Below are 18,384 nucleotides of genomic sequence, written 5' to 3'. Positions count from 1 at the left end.
AGCCCCAGAGCGAATGCAAGGCTGTAACTCATCCAATGGGCCATGCTGACGTCACATGAAATCAAAATTAATTCAGCTATATATTCAGTTTGGGGTCATCTGCTGGTGTATGATTTATAGTACATATTTTAACCTTAAATGCTTCAGGCTCTGTTCATCAATAATTCAGTTCTTTGGTTAGAAAAGATGGTAGAAGCTGAGCTCCATCTTGCAGGTGTATTCTTATATCCTGTGCTGCTCTGGGACCCCAACTATGAAAAAATGATCACAGGCTTGATAGGCCTTCTATTTTTGTTGGTGCAGTGTACAGTAGAAACACATTTTCCACAAATTTATTGTGACGAAATAAACGGAGGAAAGAGAAATAGGGAGAATATACTGCAGATACACATGAGCACAGGCATAAGAGGCTTGAGTGTAGAAGATAAGGAAGGATGGTTTCTAGATGCACTCAACCTGAAGCTGAGGCTAGAAATTGCTGAGAACCTCACAAGGTAGGGTGCTAGCTCATGATCAGATGATTGCCCTGTGTCTGCCAAGTACTCTTCAGAGCCCTGTCCTTGGAGAGCTGTAAGTGTGTGTTCCCTTTTCAAACTGACAATACAAGACCAGATTTTGGCACCCCTGTGCTGCACAGGTATCAGTGTTTAGACTATCATTAGCCAATTACTGACTTAGAGATGTGTAAATCTTCTTCTCAAGGCTGTTAATTCTTGCTATCAGTGTGGCAGAAAGAACTTAAACATGCACTAGACTCTTAGCAAAGATTATGAGGCATTTCTAACCTTCTTCACAGGGAACCAGAGCTAAACACAGAGGATAGATTGCTTTTCTAACAGCTTGCCTTCTGGATCTTCAGAAACTAAAAGAAAATGTATGACACTAAAACCCTCTAACATTTCCAGGTTTGGAAAAAAACTATCTTCCTTCCATAAAGGCCAAGCCATAATAATTATGGAAATAATAATTACAGAAATAACAAATATCAATTACAATCCAAATAATAGTCCAGCACTCACAGCATCAGCTTCCTTTAGGCTTGTGCAGCCATGATAGAGTCCAACTGACACAGAAAGCTCTGTACCACAGCTAAATAAATATCTGCTCTCTCCCTTTTCCAGTTGTCTTTATTGTTAGGCTTCTTTTCCCTCTCCCTCATGTATTCCTGGTGGCTGTTTTTCATATTTTTGTTTTCTTTCTTTCTGAGAGTAAATTCCTCAAAGCTGCCACAATCACTTTGATCTAATATAGGCTACTTCCATCTTCAGTAACAGCTTAAACTCCTTGATTAACCTAAACCTCAATTAGTCTGGCAGGTTAATAACTTCTAGAGAAATCCACTTCCGATAGAGAAGAATAAGCAGACTAAAGCTGTATAGATTTGGAGTCCTGAAGGGACCACAATGATCATGTAGTTTGACTTGCTGTGCAATGTAAAACATCATCATCAAGCTTTACACCTCTCACTGTTGTCATGTGTTTTAGAGTGAAGGGTTTTCTCTCTAGTTAGTTTTTCTAATATGTCAGCACCTCTTCTCACTGTGCAAACAGCTACTTATCTTCACTTTAAAAAGGACGTTAATAAATATCAGAACTTGTCCTGTGACTTTTCCAGAATGGCCCTGCTAATACATTAGGAAAAAAGAATGGCCAAAGACAAAGATTAAATACTCTGGATGTGAGGTGGGCAGGCAAAACATTGTTTTCCTTATTGTAATTAGGCAAAGACTAACAGATGAGACAGAAGCTTGATACATGACGAGACAGTGCATGTGTGTTGGGCAGATGAACATCCCCTTTCAAATGTCTGGCTGCATCTACTGCCTAACAGAAATGCAAGATTTTTGGTGACATAACAGGGTAAGGGGCCTCAGGAAGTAACTTCAGATGCCAGAAATAACTCATTAAGCCACCTCTGTCCACCCACCCCAATACAATGTTGAAGGGACACTTTGAGAACAGAGCATCAGACCAGTTGTGTGACAGATCAGTTGTTTCGGTGGAATTTATCCATCCTGCAGGCTGCAGACCAGTCTGAAGAACTGTTTCAGGGCTCAGACACATGAATGACTTACAGTAGCCCACTATGAAATTTTCCAGAGTGACTTCATCGTGCTTATCCTAGGACAGCAGTCTAGGATGAGACGAATGATGGCAAGGGTGCCTGTCTCTCTGCACTGACCCTCTCTGAAGAGAGCCTTAATTACTTTGATTAGGCCTGCCTTTTATTTGAGATAAATTTCACCTTACGCTCACATAAGGTGTGAGCTCATCCCTGTTGTACTGCTCAACTTAAGTATCAGAGGTTTGTCCTGAATAAAGGAACGTATCATGCAGTTATATTGACCCAGATGATGAGCAGTAATGTAATAGGCAGGTACAATCTGTCTGTCGGGTCTTTACAAAACTGAGTTCTTACAGCCCTTTGAGAAGAATTTGGACCTTTGTCTGCTGTGTCATCTTTGCTTTGAGAGTAGAAGTTCTTTATAGATAGCACTTTCAGCCATAACTCATTCAAACAGTGTACTAGCAAAATAGATAATGAAGAGCTTCAAAAATATATTTGTGATAAAAAACGAGGAAAAAAAAAAGGCCTCTAATAACAACACCATTTATTCTTTCTTGGCAGGGATACCCAGTATCTTTGAAAAGCTCCAGAAAATCCCACCACTATGGGAAGAGTTTGACCCAGATTGGATCCCATAGTTAAATCATTCAGCAGGGTTCAGACACTGAAAATCTCACTGGAAAGTTTGCTTTAATCACAGGGATTTTTTTTTTCATGTACTTGACTGAGAAACAAAGATTAACTGTATACATAAAAAAGGAGTGCTGTAATTTTCCATTTCAGTATCTTTACAATTTTCAATCAAATACCTCCAGCAACTTTTGTCAGTTTTGCTTATGGCTTTTAACAAGTTAGTTGAAAACAGAAACAGGCTTAAACTATTTTTTTACTCCTTTAGACTTTATCTTTTGTATTTTTTTTCTCTTGGTATCTCTCATAAATATAAAGATAGCACTATTATTATGAACTTCTTATTTCTAGTGCTTCCTTGGCAGACTGCTCCCCTCTTAGTTTCACTGAAGTTACAAGAAACCCTATGTGGAAGTGCAGAAAGAGATGCCAGAAAGCTAACACAATTTATTTTAATTAATTATGAGCGATGCCATTTAATTGTGAGTTATATAGCAGCTCACTTGAAGAGTAGGCTGTTCAGGACTTCACTGGTGTATTCCATTCTACCACAAAAAATCAGTTCTGGCCAGAACTCTGGGACATTTTCCAGAATCTTAATTACCTGTGTTATTAGCAACTAAAAGGCATTTCTACTGTTTTTATATTAATTTCTATAAGCAGGAGAACTTTGTCACGCCTATTTTCTGACTGACAATGAAATAGTCAGCCATAAACACCTGCAACTCTACGCTGTTTGTATCTGTGAAATGACTGCACCTAATTGCATTTACACACTTTTCTGAAAATGGGATAATATATATGGTAATGTAAATAGGATGCTTTACAAGTTTTCTTGCACTCTTCACTCTTCTTTTATATTAAAAGAAAACAGACATAATTGTTGTCGCACTGTGAGTTCCTAGTTTTGATTTCCATATTTCTTAGACTGATAGTGCGATTAAAATTATATTAAGAAAAGGAACAGTTAACATGAATCAAAGCCAAATGATGTTTGGGGTTCCACTGTTTGATTGTTATACATAGAAAGGAGGCGATACTGTCTTACAATAATTCATTATATTATTAGCATGGATCATTAAAACATACATTCATCATACAATCTCCACAAACTACACTTACATCAGCAAAAAGAATTCCCCACACCAAAGTCAAAATAACATCATGACAACACCAACAAAGGTGGTGTTGTAAAGGTATTATTGTAAGTCAGAGATATTCATAACCTAGCAAATGATGAGAAAATCATAAAGGGTCTAGCAAAAGGGATCTTCAGATTTTCAGCATCCTTGCATTTATCCTTTTCTAATACTTCACAGAACTGGCAATTATAAGGAGGAATGACTATGCAATGTTAATTCCAAATATCTAAAGTGAACATTGAAAAAAAATCAGAAGATATTATTCTGAGGAAGTAACTTATCAGACGTGTCATTTCACATAGTTGCTAGAGCTACTATGAAGACTGGGCAATGGGTCTGTAGAATATCACACTAAACAATAACAATTTCCATAGATTTTCAGCCTCTTAAGTGATACGATCCCACCTGTACCCAGCGTAGAGGATCTACTACTTCTGCTGAAAACAACAGCAATGCAAGGCATGAGCACCTTGCCAAATAAAGCCTCCGAGTCTCTACCTTGTTTGCTTATAAGGAGCAATGGGCAGGCCTGCCCTATTCCAGTGAGCCTCCTATGATTTTGGTTCATGTTTTAGAAACCTCCCCCTCCTGGAGTTTGTGCGGAAGGATTGCTCTTCTACGGATTGCCTCGGTTTCAGAACACTAGGCTTATGTTGTAATAAAAATGGAATTTTTGTATTAAGACAGCTGTTAACATTCAACTCTCTCTTCACAAGTATGGGTTTTTACAACCTTGAGAATAAATATATCAGACTGGAAACAATTAGAAGTTAAACATACATTCCTTTAAAATTGCTAATGACTGTACTGCTCAGAAAGAAAAAAAAGGTATTTTAACTGCCTTTATGCCAATTATGGATTTGAGAAAAAAATAAATACAAGAAAAAATATATTAATTTGACCGGTATTATAGGCACTGAGGAAAAAGGAATTTTATAGGCTTGTTCCAAGATAAGGGAAAGCTTGAAGAATTTGAACTACCGCTTCCATGACCAGTTTTGTTAGATTCTGAGTGCATGGTATTGTGCCAGCATCTGGTCTGAATGAGACAAAATACAGCTATAAAATGTATTAATTGGAGATGTCTGAGTGAGTCAAGAAAATCTCATGTTTACAGAGTGCTTTTATCATGATAATGAAACATCTTTAAGTGTATTGAAACACTATGCTTTCCTTCTCCCTTTTCCTTCTGGAAATTCATCCCCTCTGGATCTCAGATTCCAGGCTTGAAGAAAAAACAATGTTTGGAAAGGAGAACGCAATATATTCTTTCCCCAGAAGAACTGATAAGAGAGAAGAGATAATTCTTAATCAGATACGGTCTCTGGTTTTAATCACAAAGTTCAGAAGATGAGCCTGAATATTTTCAATGACAAAAAAAATCAAATAAGACATTATAAAATAAGATTTTAAAGTCATTTTCTTTCTTCCACTTAGGTACTGACTGTGCCTTAGACTTTCACAGCTGTTTTGGATATTGTCACCTAAAGAAGGAAACACCTAAGGAAAGTGCTGGGCAGTCCTCCAGATTAGCAGTTGTTCCTGTTTCCTGACTATTGTAATATCATTAATATTCTTTTTTACTCCTGCCCAATTAAGCAACCTATGTTTCAATTCCTTTAATTCAAAGGGATTTCCATTACAGCTGTATGCATGTGAGGATCTTCAGTTCTCACACAAACTCTGGAATCCTTTGTCAATGACCTCATGGATTAAAGAAAGAAAAACAAAGACTGAAACCAAAAAGCCAATCATCAACAGCCACCAATATCAAAATAAACTGTCAGAAAAATATAATGGAATGGCAAGCCTCTGAGCTGGAGCCCACAAAAAGCTTCAGAGCTACTGAACTGAAAAATTAATAAAACTCAGTGGATATTTCAAAAAGGATGATGCAGTTTTCACCTATGTAAACGTCTGTGACTTTAACGATGTGACCATTGGTTTTATCTTCACCAAACCAATGACAGATCACTGACTACAGGTAGCCTATAAAACCAGGAAATATTCTGACACCTAGTTCTTTTCCATAAGTGTCTCTCCTCTGTAATATTACCCACTTTTCAGACAACTGTAAAAAGTTTAAACCTCCTTGACCTGTTCATTGATGACTGCAGCTTTGTGCTCAGCCTTTACACTTTGGCAATAAATTTTGTTACGCAGTTTTCTTCCTTTTTTTCAGGCACCTTTTGTACCTATTTAACTCGGCTTACAACAGGGCAAGTGTTGGAGGGCCAAAGCTAAAAGCAGGCACAAAAATCTGTCCACAGTCAGAGGAGACCTGGAACACTGCACACTGATGGAAGATTACAAAGTGAGCTTCACAGACTGGATGCATCTCAGCCACTGATAATGCAGGAAAGATACTGGGCCTGTTTGCTGAATAAACATCACATGGAAGTCATAGAAAACCCTGATACGGCTTATGCAAACGTCCACAGTAGGTTTGACAGGAAATAGATTCATTTAATGAGCTTTCCATTCATTTACAATGTGATTATTAAGGACAAATGAATGTTTCATTTTCTCAGTCTATGTACTTCAGGTAATATATCTCACTGTAGCTGTCAGCTCCACTTAGAATATGACCTTTAATTCATAGGATAACAAATAATGGAGGAAAGGTCTAGGTAACAGGTATAAACTTATTTTTGGAACTGATAGCTTGTCTGTCTCAGGCACTGCAGCTTCTCTCACCTCTTCAGCCCCAGAAAACCCACATATTCTTTAGTCTAGCCTTAGTTTTCTCTTGCTAGCTTTCAAAACAGAGGGCTGCTCAGAAATGGTTCTCCATAGGATGCCAGTCCTTTCTGCAGCTGCCCTACAGCTCGCTCAAACTGTGGCTTCCCTCACCTTTAATACTTCTAATAAAATCTCTCTTGCTGCTCACAGGATCTCAACTACAGGAGGAGAAGCCAAACAATGCTAATTTTTATTTTATCTGCTTTGAGGTAATTCTTGAAAAATGCAGAATGGCTGAACTTCTGCTTTAACTTTGATAAAAGCACTAGGACAGTGACTTTCCTAATGGCAAGGCTATTATTAAAAATCATAGAAGAGGGTTTTACATGAAGTAATTTTATTTACCTGCAGATTAATGAGAACTTTATTGGCAGGTGCTCTCTTCATTCTCTCCAGTGGCTATGAGTGTCTATACAAATAGTATTGACATTGATAGAATTTATTCAGTCTTGCAAAAGCAAAGCAATGAAGTTAAACTACATGGTTAAACCATATCCTTTCTTCTGACCACAACACGTGGTTTATCTTAGAAAATAATAATCTACATATAGTCATATCTCTTTTTACAGAGGCTTCTCATCATACTATCCTTAGCAAGGCATTCTCATCAGTTGCTGAGGAATCTGGCACAGAAGCATGTTGACCTGAGAAAAGACTGAAAGGGAGAGGAAATAACAAAATTTTAATGCTCATATTAAGACTGGTATTGGTATGCGAAGAAAACACGTTGTTATAAGACTTTGGCATTACTGCTCTTTGCAGGTAGGTTTTGTCTCAGTAATTTTGAAAGCTTCAAAATACAGTTTTTCATATATTATTTTTTAGACATTTTTAATGCTTGGTAAAGACTTCAGACCTACTGATGGGAATGGATAAAGCAGGTGCTATGAGTAGCTTGGATAAAAAGCTTAATGGCTCTCTGGAGATGTATGGACCATCATGTCTTGCATATAAAGTCTTTGTGAAGTACTTAAAATGATGTTCTGCTTTTTCTATCCAATGCCATAATTCTGTGTGCAAATTCACAATAAAGTTTTTTTCAAGAAAAGAACTGGGTTTATGTTTCACAGAAAGCCTATTCTGAAATGCAACCTTAGCTGTAGAATCACTCACAGAACTTTTCGATATCTACATATCATTGTCAGTCATCCTCCTCAGCATATTAAAGAACACACACTCGATACCTTTATTTTAAATAGAATTGTACAAGTTCTCACCTCTTGTTTTTTTCTTCTTTTGCAGAAGAAGTTTGGTTCAGAGAAGACAGCAGAAGCAGAGGCTTAGTTGCCTTCTTAGAGCAGAAAGAAATTTAAGAAAAGCTTTTTTGACTAAAACTAACAGTGTAAAGAAAAAAGTATAAAGAAAGTATAAAGAAAAGATTCTCATTTGTTTGTAAGCTGATGTTTTTCCACCGAAATCAATGAAGCTATGTTAGCTTCCTGTTGATCCTAAAGCAATTTCAACTGAAATTTAGAATGAAATGAGATTACATGATGAGATAACATGATGTTATTTCTTTCAAATAAATAATATTTCCTATCCCTAAAATGGAAGGTAATCTGCTTTTATACCCTACCACAGCAGAGAAAGACTTATTTTAAGGTAATTAACAACAGGCAGTACCATAAATAACACAAACTAATCAGGCTAGCACTCTGAGAATGGTACGACCCTGGCAAAATGCATCCTATAGTGTTTGTTGATATTATATATGTGGGTAATGGACGTAGAGAGAGGTGACTTTTGAAGGACACTGCTGCTTGCAGGAATAGTTTATCATATATATCATATTTATATCACATATAACATATTGAAAGATAAGAATATGAAGCCTTTCACAGCAACATATGGGAGCTATTTTGATTAAGGCCTGGGCAAAGTAAAATTACTTCATTATTTACTGATTGAAAGAAAAACAATTGCTGCAACATAATCCTATTGACAAAACCTGCATGGGTGCATGGCCTATCAACAACATAAACAATTACAACACTAAAATAAGTACGCATTCAGGCCTTGAAAAAGACAAACTAATAATTTTGGTTTTAGCATTAACACTATCACACTCTTATGCCAAACAGTCACCAGGTTAACAAGCATTTATTTCAATTAACTGATGAGAATAAAAAGAAGTATGATTAATCTCTGCTGTCCTTCAGAAGTACTCCAAGCTGTGATCAAAGGACTCTTAACACTGGTTCCTCCTTAAAGCAATACTATTGTTGGTATCACTAGTATGTAGGACAGAAAACAGTCAAGGATTTTTTTATTTGGTCCATGCTGAAATAACTAGCACTTTCCACATCAGAGCTGTCATGATCAGCTTCTAGAGTGTCCGACCCGAACCAGCTTGGCAGCACACAGATTTTTTAAGCAAGTTAGGACTTGGACATTACACGTCAGATCCATGAGCTTACACAGTAACATGCTTTACGGTAAAATAATTTTGGCTATTATCCAGGGACAGAGGTGTGTGAAATATTTGATAGTCCATTATCAGCTGTCACTCCAACTGCATTTTAACCTGCTTTCCTAAGGGAAAAAAAATAATTAGGCAATCACCCTAAATTTGCTCTCCAGCCTGCTTGGCAATACCTCATCTCAGTAACTTTTAACTGTTTGTCCAATTTCAACAGAAGCTGACACAAGTCAAAACCACTACATTCCTGTAATATGTGAAGTAAATAAGTGGGAGCAGTGGGAAGGAATGCTATTAATGGTCCTGCTTCAAAAAAGGCTAGTTTGCGTGTTTTTCTCTCTTTAGACATCAGAAAAATCTATACTGGCACCTACTCCTGAGAGCCAAAGGCAGATTTTGTTTTATTTTTAGCTCACACTGAGAACACTGTGTGGGACACATGCTTGTGCCACAAACAGGAAGTATGTAAACACTTATTCTTGGGGCTTTTGTCTCTCCAAACATTTCAGAAGTGCTTTACTCTCTGATCACCCTAAACATGCTTTTGCAGTATTCTGGATGTCCTCCAAGAAACTCCTCAGGCAGTCTTTGAAGCAGTAATCCAGAATTTCGTTTTGCAGGACAGATTCATTATGTTACTGAACAGATTCTTTAATGCATTCATTTAGCAATTCCCAAGAACAGCAATTTCAGAACTAAACACACAGTATTAGAGAAGCTAGAGGAAACGCTGTAACTCCACCCTCACAAGTATAAGACGACTGGAGCAGCACTTTGGGAACTCCACCATCACAGGCCCCTGGAACACATTTGGACCATACAGCACCTCTACAAAGATCAAGCGTGTATGGATTTCAAAACTGTCTTCACTACAGAATTCCTGTTCAAATCCACAATTAAAACATTTCTTGCCTTCAATACAAAGATCACAATTCTTGATAAGACTTCACTGTTCTCTTTAAAGGATTTTGAGAGGGAGTAGAATTAGTTTGGTCACATAAAAATTCATAAAAAATCAGTAGAAGTCCATCAGCATTTGGACAAATGATGTGAAGGAATCAGAAACTCAATCAGCTGTGACGGATTCTTCAAAAGCCTCGTGAGCCATTTAGTGCTATCACAAAGGCAAATTTCTTACAAATAGTAGATTATAAGCACAGCTAAGTCAAACTACAGAATTTACTGTAAGGCTAATACTCATTGTTTCATTTCCTTGTACTACTTGTTCAATGACTACATTTCCTGGATAATTCAAGAAAGCTAAGTATCTCTCCATTTTTCACACAATGAAGGGTTTTTTGAAATATCATACATATGTTCATCTTGCAATACAGTATTACAGCCAAGAGAAAGAATTTTACTTAAATAGAAATTGGAAGTTGGTGTTGCATTCAGCAGTGGTGTCTACAACATCAATAAGAAATATAAAAAGATGAATAGGACAGGTGAGGATGCATGAGCACATGTGCAGTGCTGGATATCAAAAGTTTCAAAGAAGTAACAGTGTGGGTAGTGTAAGAGTGACTTTGAGAGTTAACCTGCTTATTAACTTTTAAAATTAAGCTCTGTTAACTGATTCTTGGAAAAGTTTTTAATGGCTCACAGGTTTAACTAAACTACTTCAACATGCTGTAATAGCAATTTACTTTGTTGCAATTTATTTCACATAAGAAGCCTCTGTAACAAAGACTGTTAGTGACTGTTGTTCAGTCATTGGAGGCATAATATAACCTAGGGGAAGAATCCATTTAGAGAAAATAGTAAGTGACACAAAAATCTGTGCTTCAGGCTACTAAGGGTGTCCTCAGTTTGAATGCAGATGGAGTTGCCACTGCTGTCTTCTCCAGAGCTGAACCTAAATTTGCATGCTACCCAAAATAAAGAGAAGGATGTAGATTAAATTTAGGAAAGATAAAAACAAACTCTAAGCTGACGTTTGGAGTTCTTCAAACCATCTAGCACTGGGCTAATTCTGTTCTCATCATTATAAGGAATGCTGGGGAAAACAGCTGGAAGGGGTCACTCAGGCAGTGAGCTCTGTCCACTCCTGTTGCAGAGAACATTGTTATACAGACCCATAAGTATCTGCTAATGGATGCAGTTAGGACAATGCCAGTGTCAAGAAAATAATTCCTAATGCAGACTGTATATGAATCTTGAGGGAGAAAACGATGCATGTGATTGTCCGGTTCTTCATGGATTTGCTGAAATTAGAGTTTTGTTAAGGCTTTTCACAGTGTCAGCGTCACTGTTGACTTCATATATTACAGATGTCACATATGCCGTGGCTTAACCCCAGCCAGCAACCAAGCCCCACACAGCCCCTCGCTCACTCCCCCCTCAGTGGGATGGGGGAGAGAATCGGAAGGGTAAAAGTGGGAAAACTCATGGGTTGAGATAAAGCCAGTTCAATAGGTAAAGCAAAAGCTGTGCGCACAAGCAAAGCAAAACAAGGAGCTCATTCACTGCTTCCCATGGGCAGGCAGGTGTTCAGCCACCTGCAGGAAAGCAGGGCTCCATCACGTGTAACAGTTACTTGGGAAGACAAACGACATCACTCCGAATGTTCCCCCCTTTCCTTCTCCTTCCCCCAGCTTGATATGCTGAGCATGATGTCATGTGGCGTGGGATATCCCTTTGGTCACTTGGGATCAGCTGTCCTGGCTGTGACCCCTCCCAGCTCCTTGTGCACCCCCAGCCTGCCCGCTGGTGGGGTGGGGTGAGGGGCAGAAAAGCCCTTAACTCTGTGTAAGCACTGCTCAGTGGTAATGGAAACATCCCTGTGTTATCAACATTGTTTTCAGCACAAATCCAAAACAGCCCCATACCAGCTAGTGTGAAGAAAATCAGCTCTGCCCCAGCCAAAACCAGGACAACATACCTGCCCAATTCAGTAAGCTGCTCAAGAAACAGTCTAACTTGTGTTTGCCATTGTGTGCAGATTCCTTATGAATAAGCAGTAACTGTTCATCTTCTTATCTATATTTGTGTAAAATGTGGTTTCAATAGATGGGTTACAAAATATTACATAAATACAAGGGAACGGAAAAAGATTAATTCTCAGTTTGGGAGCAGAAAGAATTTTATTTGCAGAAGATATGTTTTGTTTATGATAGTCTAAATTAGAATACTTTTTTTCATTAGTGTCAAGTAAGAGTGCATCTAGCTGCTGTGTTTAGTTGAGTCTGCCTAGCAGAAAAGAGCATTTCAAAGTTATTTTAATGTAACAGACATGCCCAGTATTGCAGGACAAAGGAACTAAGACATGAGTTGATGACCTGATGAAATCAGTTATCAGATCTAAATCAAGAAAAGTCTACAGATGAAAATTTATCTTAAAAAGCGCGTCTCAAGAAAGGGGTACTGAAAAGACTGCACATCATGTCCTTTCGGGAAAGAAAATCCAAAGACCAGGTCCCTTGTCTGGGGACTATGTAAACTCTCCTTTGTCAGCGGAATTGCAAAGCCTGCAAGGTCAGTGGAACAAAGAAATCACCTTGAAGACACACCAGACTGAAAGAGAACTGTACGATATGTTGACCCACTCTGTGTAATTTGATTTCTTCCCAGGCATAATGACTAATTTCTCATTATTGCATTTTGATAAAATAAACTCCAATTCACTTTCTTCTCTCCCTGGTTTTAATGATTTCAGAATAGCTAGCAAATCACAAGTATCCTATTCTGCAAGTTGCTTTCACCAAACACACTATATAAAACTTAGTGGGGGGAGGATTTAAAACATTTTCAGGATTTTCTGCCATTAAACACTGACTTCTGATTCCTCTCTGGTAAGATACAAGTGCATCACCCAAGCAGAAGTAAGTCAACCCTCTTTCACCTGGCCTCCAAGAGAGATCTTATTTGCCTCCTAAGTTACAAAGCAGGCAAACCTTGAGGCAGGACTTGAACAAGATGGAAATTGCAACACCTGGGATGACATGAAGTAGGTCTGGGGAACATGCTGGATGTTTGGGTGAGAAGCAAGCTACCTGACAGAGAGAATCCTCAGAAGGGACCTTTTCTGCATCCTTCAGCATTACATATCTCTGCATATCACCACAGTATTATGCGAAACCTAATTCTTTACAGGGAAGCCAACCTTTGCACTTTCCCCTCCCACTAGTGTATCAACTGCACCAGTCAGTTTGCTGTCATCTATAACTTGCTAAGGGTGCACTCAATCCCACTACCTGTGGCATTAAAGAAGTTGCTAAATAGTATTGGTCCCTGTAGGGATCCTTGACGGACACCACTCATTACTGGTTTCCACTTTAACATTCAGCTGTTGACTGCATTTCTGGATGCAGCCATCCAGCCAGTTCCTTACCTATTCGAGAGTCCATCCATCAAATCCATCTCTCTCCAAATTAGAGGTAAAAATGTTGTGGTGGATCAAAGGCCATGTAAACAGAAATGCTCCATTCATGTAGTTCCAAACCATCATTGACTTCATGTAGGAATAGGAACGCTACTAAAAAGAGTAATCTTCATATTGAACATTCCATATCTTCAAAATTTACTGCACTTAGCAGAGAGAGATCCAAAGAGAAGTGTTAGATTTCACACTGCAGTCAACTGACGATATTGTGAAGGTCTTTGTGATATTGGCTTTGCTCTCCTGGAGAACTGTTCCATGTTGTTTCTGTCTTGAGGCCCTTGAGTGTAGCAAAAATGCCCTGTGACTGGGCTACGAGCATTTCAGCATATGTGGTACCTGTGGCTTGGTAGGTTACACACAGACTGACTGTCTGCAAATGGTGATACTTTTGTCCTAGCCTTCAATTCAAAATCTCGCTCAGCACAAAGTTATTTTTAACACACACTGAAGAAATATATGAGAAACTATGCATGATGATTGATGCCACTGTGAAAAACTGCATGCAGAGGAAGAAGCACTGCCCTTCTACTATGACTGTCTCTTTCCTCTAACAACTTTATGCTTTCCAAACCCAAAATAGAAAATATTGGAGAAAGCAAAGACGTTGCCAGCTTCTGCTGGCATCAATGCTTTTTCTGCTCAGCCTGTTCCTGAACCCTGCCTGGTCACATAAAAATGTTCCTTTTCTGAAGAGCTGTCTCCCACTGCTGATTTGTTTCCGTTGTGGTTTAGCGGCAGCTCAGCCCCACACAGCCGCTCGCTCACTCCCCACCGGTAGATGGGGGAGAGAATCAGAAGGGTAACGCTCGTGGGTTGGGATAAGAACAGTTTAATAATTAAAATTAAAAGAAACAACAGTAGAAATGCAATGTAAAGGAGAACAACGAGAGGCGCAAAGCCCCGGGGGAGGGGGAAGGGAGGGGAGGGGAGAGGGGGAACGAACCGCCGGAACAAGCCGCACGCGCCGCAGCCGCCCGCCGACCCGACGCCGCGCCGCTCCCGCGCTGCCACTGCCCCCCCTCAATATACTGGCCATGGTGTCACGTGGTATGGAATGAACCTGCCGTTGGCCAGTCGGGGTCAGCCGCCCCCACCATGGCCCTGCCCCTTCCAGCCCCCCCTGCCACGCCACGCGGCAGAGCGCGGGAAGCTGGAAAGGTAGCCGACCCCCACAGTGAGGAGAATTAACCCCTTCTCAGCCAAAACCAGCACAGTTTCTCTTACAGAAATCCAGTTTACTCTCTTTTTCTCCCTGGGTTCTCTATTTAATAGAGTTCCAAGAGCATCCTCTACACTGAGAAATTTTAATTGTTGAAATGTAGCCTTAACCTTTCTTCCCCTGGAAGAATTTTGCTACAACAGCTCTCAGGCAACAGCTGTGTGAGGGGTTGATAGGAAACATACAAAGTAGGAACAGAATCATGCTATATCTACATTAGCAAGTACTGCTAATGTAGCAGCACAGTGGGAGCCAATGTGTAGAATAAAACACTGATGAGGATTCAACATCAATACTATATGCATTTCAGGGGTTTTCCTTTGGGCTAGCTCCAGTTTGGTCTGCAGAACCAATCCCATTAGCAGTTGGAGAGCATCAGGGAAGAATCTTTCAGTTCAGCTCCACTTAGAAGAATCTAGTTTGCACAGTCCAAAATTACTCTGCAATGCAAACCAAAACACAGTCTGCAAGAATAATGAGGAGATGCATTTTGAAAGTGTCCATCTGAGCTGAACCAAAATACTGACTAGACAGCTGTACTAAGTTCCTTCCTTGAACTTCTTTTCTTCCTCCTTCCCCCCATTTTATCCTTCAGAACTGGGTGTGAAGCAAGCTCTCTATGATAAATCAATAGAGTGATCTCTTTAACAATAGCACCTGTGATGGTGGAAGGAACAGCTGAGGTAATATTATTTTCAGCTCTGTTATACTTTTCCTCTCTTGGTTTTCTGTTTAATATTTGCAGAAGCACATAGTACAGCACTGTCTTGAAGAATATTTTTTTTAAAAGTATCGCACAAAGACATATCACAAAAGACCAGAAGAAAACAGCTAAATCATTGTGAAAGACTATGTATACAGGAAAGGAAAATATATTTCAAATACTATATTTAAATTTGATATTTATTGTGCCTATATACTATTCTGAATATTTGTGAACTGTTAAGGATGTCTTGCTCATTGGTATCAGGGAATTAGCTGTTTCTTAAGAAATGTGATCAATAAATTCAAGTAAACTGGCAGAGCTGTCTAAGTTAAAAAGAAAGGAAAATAGTAAACCCATAACTGTCACCAAAATTAAGTTAGGAAGGAATGGAATAGCATCAGCTATTAAATGAAGCTAGATTTTTTAACAAGGAAAGCAAGCCAAAGATGGTAGATACGTATTCATACCTGTTTGCCATCCTGGGCAAGGCAAATGAAGCAAAATTTGCATTTTAGCTGACACACATGGTAAGAAGAAAGTACAGAAGTGAGTGTGACTTGAAACTTGTCACTCAGAAGTTCCAGAAACTTGGAATGTCAATTAATATACAGACAAAGGTGAATTTTAAAGTAACACTCTGTAAACACATGGAAAAACATATTTCCTTCAGAAACAGACTGCTCTGTAGCCTCAAAAAGGGGCATCAAAGCTGGCCCTTGAAAGATGTTTGCTGTTCTTACTGGAACTGCTGCTTTTACTTTTCATCTCGCCTGCACTCAACCGCTGAGGAACCCAATAGGGAGAATGTCACAAGAAAATCTCAGGACACACTACAACTAAAGTGGCCATTTTTCACCTCAAGTCATTGGAAGAAATTCTGAACAAACTAATCAATTAAAAATGAAGTTGATTACTTTTTCCCTCATAAATGTCACCAGTTTTATTACAATGCTTCAAATATTTTTTTATTGATAATGCCATTTATTGGAAGAGAGCTAACCTGGGCACTGACTTGTTTATCTCTGATAGCACTAGACTGAGCAGTATAATTGTATTGATACAGCTCAGCCAAGCAGCAGATTGGAAATCCACACTATCCAAACTATTACCAGTTTCACTATATAAGGTAGTTCACTTAGAGCTTTTTGGGGTATATCTGTGCATAGCACTTCATTCTCCTGTGCTCTAGCATTTCTGAAGAGTTTGACTACATTTTTGTGAAAACAAACAAAACGCCAAAAAAACCTAAGCCAAAACAACCTGCACTCTGACCAACTCTACTAGGCAGTCATTAAAGAGATAGGCTCTATATTGCCCATCAAGGGTCTGCTACAGAAGGAGAACAAAAAGGCAGATGCATTTTCCATAAGGAAAAAATAACCCTTTTCGTACATCTGGTTGCAACCATGTCAGCTGCCTGCTGCTGCCTGCTTCTTCTTTCAGGTTATTTCCCCCAGTAGCCTAGGCCCTCAGCTTCTTGTCCAAGCCCTCCTTCCATGGCTTTAGTCAAGCTGAGCTGAAGCAGTATCACGTGTTTGTGTTTTATGGGGGAAATAACACATCATGAGGCTGAACTGCAGTAGCTTGTCTTAAATTTGCAACCCCCAGTGTCTTCCTCTTCCCTCAAAAAGAAAACAAACCATGAACATTCATTGCAAGACCTCCTTTGGATCATGTAGAAGACACACCAGCAGAGATATGTTATTGAATGTATGCATGATATCTAAACCTATAAAAAGCCAGTAGAGCTTCAAGTTCAAGAGATTTTACACTTATGATTTTTCTGTCCTCCATTACCTTTCCTTTTCAAAATCCATATAAAATCCAAGATTTCCAAGCAAAAGTTTAGAATTTTAAAATTGTGCAGTATCGTAGTTTAAACATGTGGAAGACAATTCAGATTTCAAAATTTTGAAAACCTCATTAAAGTTTTAGATGCATGTTTACTGCTACACTTTTTTATATGCATAAATACAGGCTGACATCAGCATACCCATGACAGGCTGTGCTAAGGAAGTAAAGGGATTCAAGACACAGACATCAGAAAAAATCCAAAATCAGACACACAATGCGTTACTACACATGCATTTCTCAAACAGATAAAAAGTATAAATTGGCAAGAAATTTTCATAAGAAAGATGAGGTCAGCTTGCCCTTCTGTGCTATTGAAAGCTCTCAGTCATGTAAGGCTAAGAATACTCTAATAGATTGAATTTATTGGTTGAAAAACTTTTTCCCTTGATGGAACCAGATTAAGATTTTCCTGGCCTTGAGAGAAAGAAGCAATTAACTAGGAGTTTTCACTCATCTACAGCCAAATTAAGGTTGGTCAGGCATGCCATTTTAGTATATTTGTGAAACAAACATAGCAACAGTAGACTAACTCTTGAAGAAAAAAATTATTGAATGCTGGGAAACTGGCTGTGTAATTCCAAGACCTAGTCCTTCCCATAATGAAGTTCTTTGCCGGCATAAAATTTCATACTTAAAAACTAAAGACTCTACAACTGCATTTGGCCCAAATAATGTCAAGTTATTTTTATGAGTATCAATTTGCTCTGTAAATTCCCTAAAGAAATTAAAGAAACTAAGAATTAAAATTTTTAACTTTTCATCATAATTACTTTTGAAATGGAGAGAATTAAACTAACCACAACCAAGAAAACTTTTAGAAAATGTAAATCCTTATCTACTTGGGCTGTTTACTAATTTAATCAACTAAAAAGTAATTTCCCTCAGCAGTTTTCACACATTTTCATTAGTGTAGATCTTAATTCATATGTCCCTGCATTTTGAGAAGAAAATGTGGTCAAACTCTTCAGAAATGCTAGAGCTATTTGGGGTGTATCTGACCTTATACAGTGAAATCAGTAATAGATTGGATAGAGTGGTTTTCCAATACATGTCTTGACTGAGCCATACCAATACAATTATAGTGCTCAGTGTAGTGCTATCAGAGATAATCAAGTCATTGCGCAGATTAGCTCTGCCCCTGTTAATTTGTGCTATGTAGACTATTTCCCACTGAAAACCATAACTCTATTATTGGAAGTAGTTGGAACCCGAGTTTCGAATTT

The 18,384-nt window shown here is 38.6% G+C and overlaps 1 long non-coding RNA gene across 4 annotated transcripts in view; it reads right to left on the bottom strand.

The window, feature by feature from the left end:
* Positions 1 to 1,745: 1,745 nt before the first annotated feature.
* Positions 1,746 to 18,384, bottom strand: part of LOC142059106 (uncharacterized) — a 33,021-nt gene continuing 16,382 nt past the window's right edge. For 3 of the 4 annotated variants that reach the window (XR_012661203.1, XR_012661206.1, XR_012661204.1), the window contains one exon: positions 1,746 to 7,237. This is a non-coding gene — a long non-coding RNA (uncharacterized LOC142059106). The remainder of the gene's footprint in view (positions 7,238 to 18,384) is intronic. The other variant, XR_012661205.1, reaches the window with a different exon arrangement.

This window comes from Phalacrocorax aristotelis, chromosome 1, assembly GCF_949628215.1.
Source record: "Phalacrocorax aristotelis chromosome 1, bGulAri2.1, whole genome shotgun sequence".
Classification (NCBI taxonomy): Eukaryota; Metazoa; Chordata; class Aves; order Suliformes; family Phalacrocoracidae; genus Phalacrocorax; species Phalacrocorax aristotelis.
The sequence above is the reverse complement of the archived record's forward strand: the minus strand, read 5'-3'. Positions and strand labels throughout refer to the sequence as shown.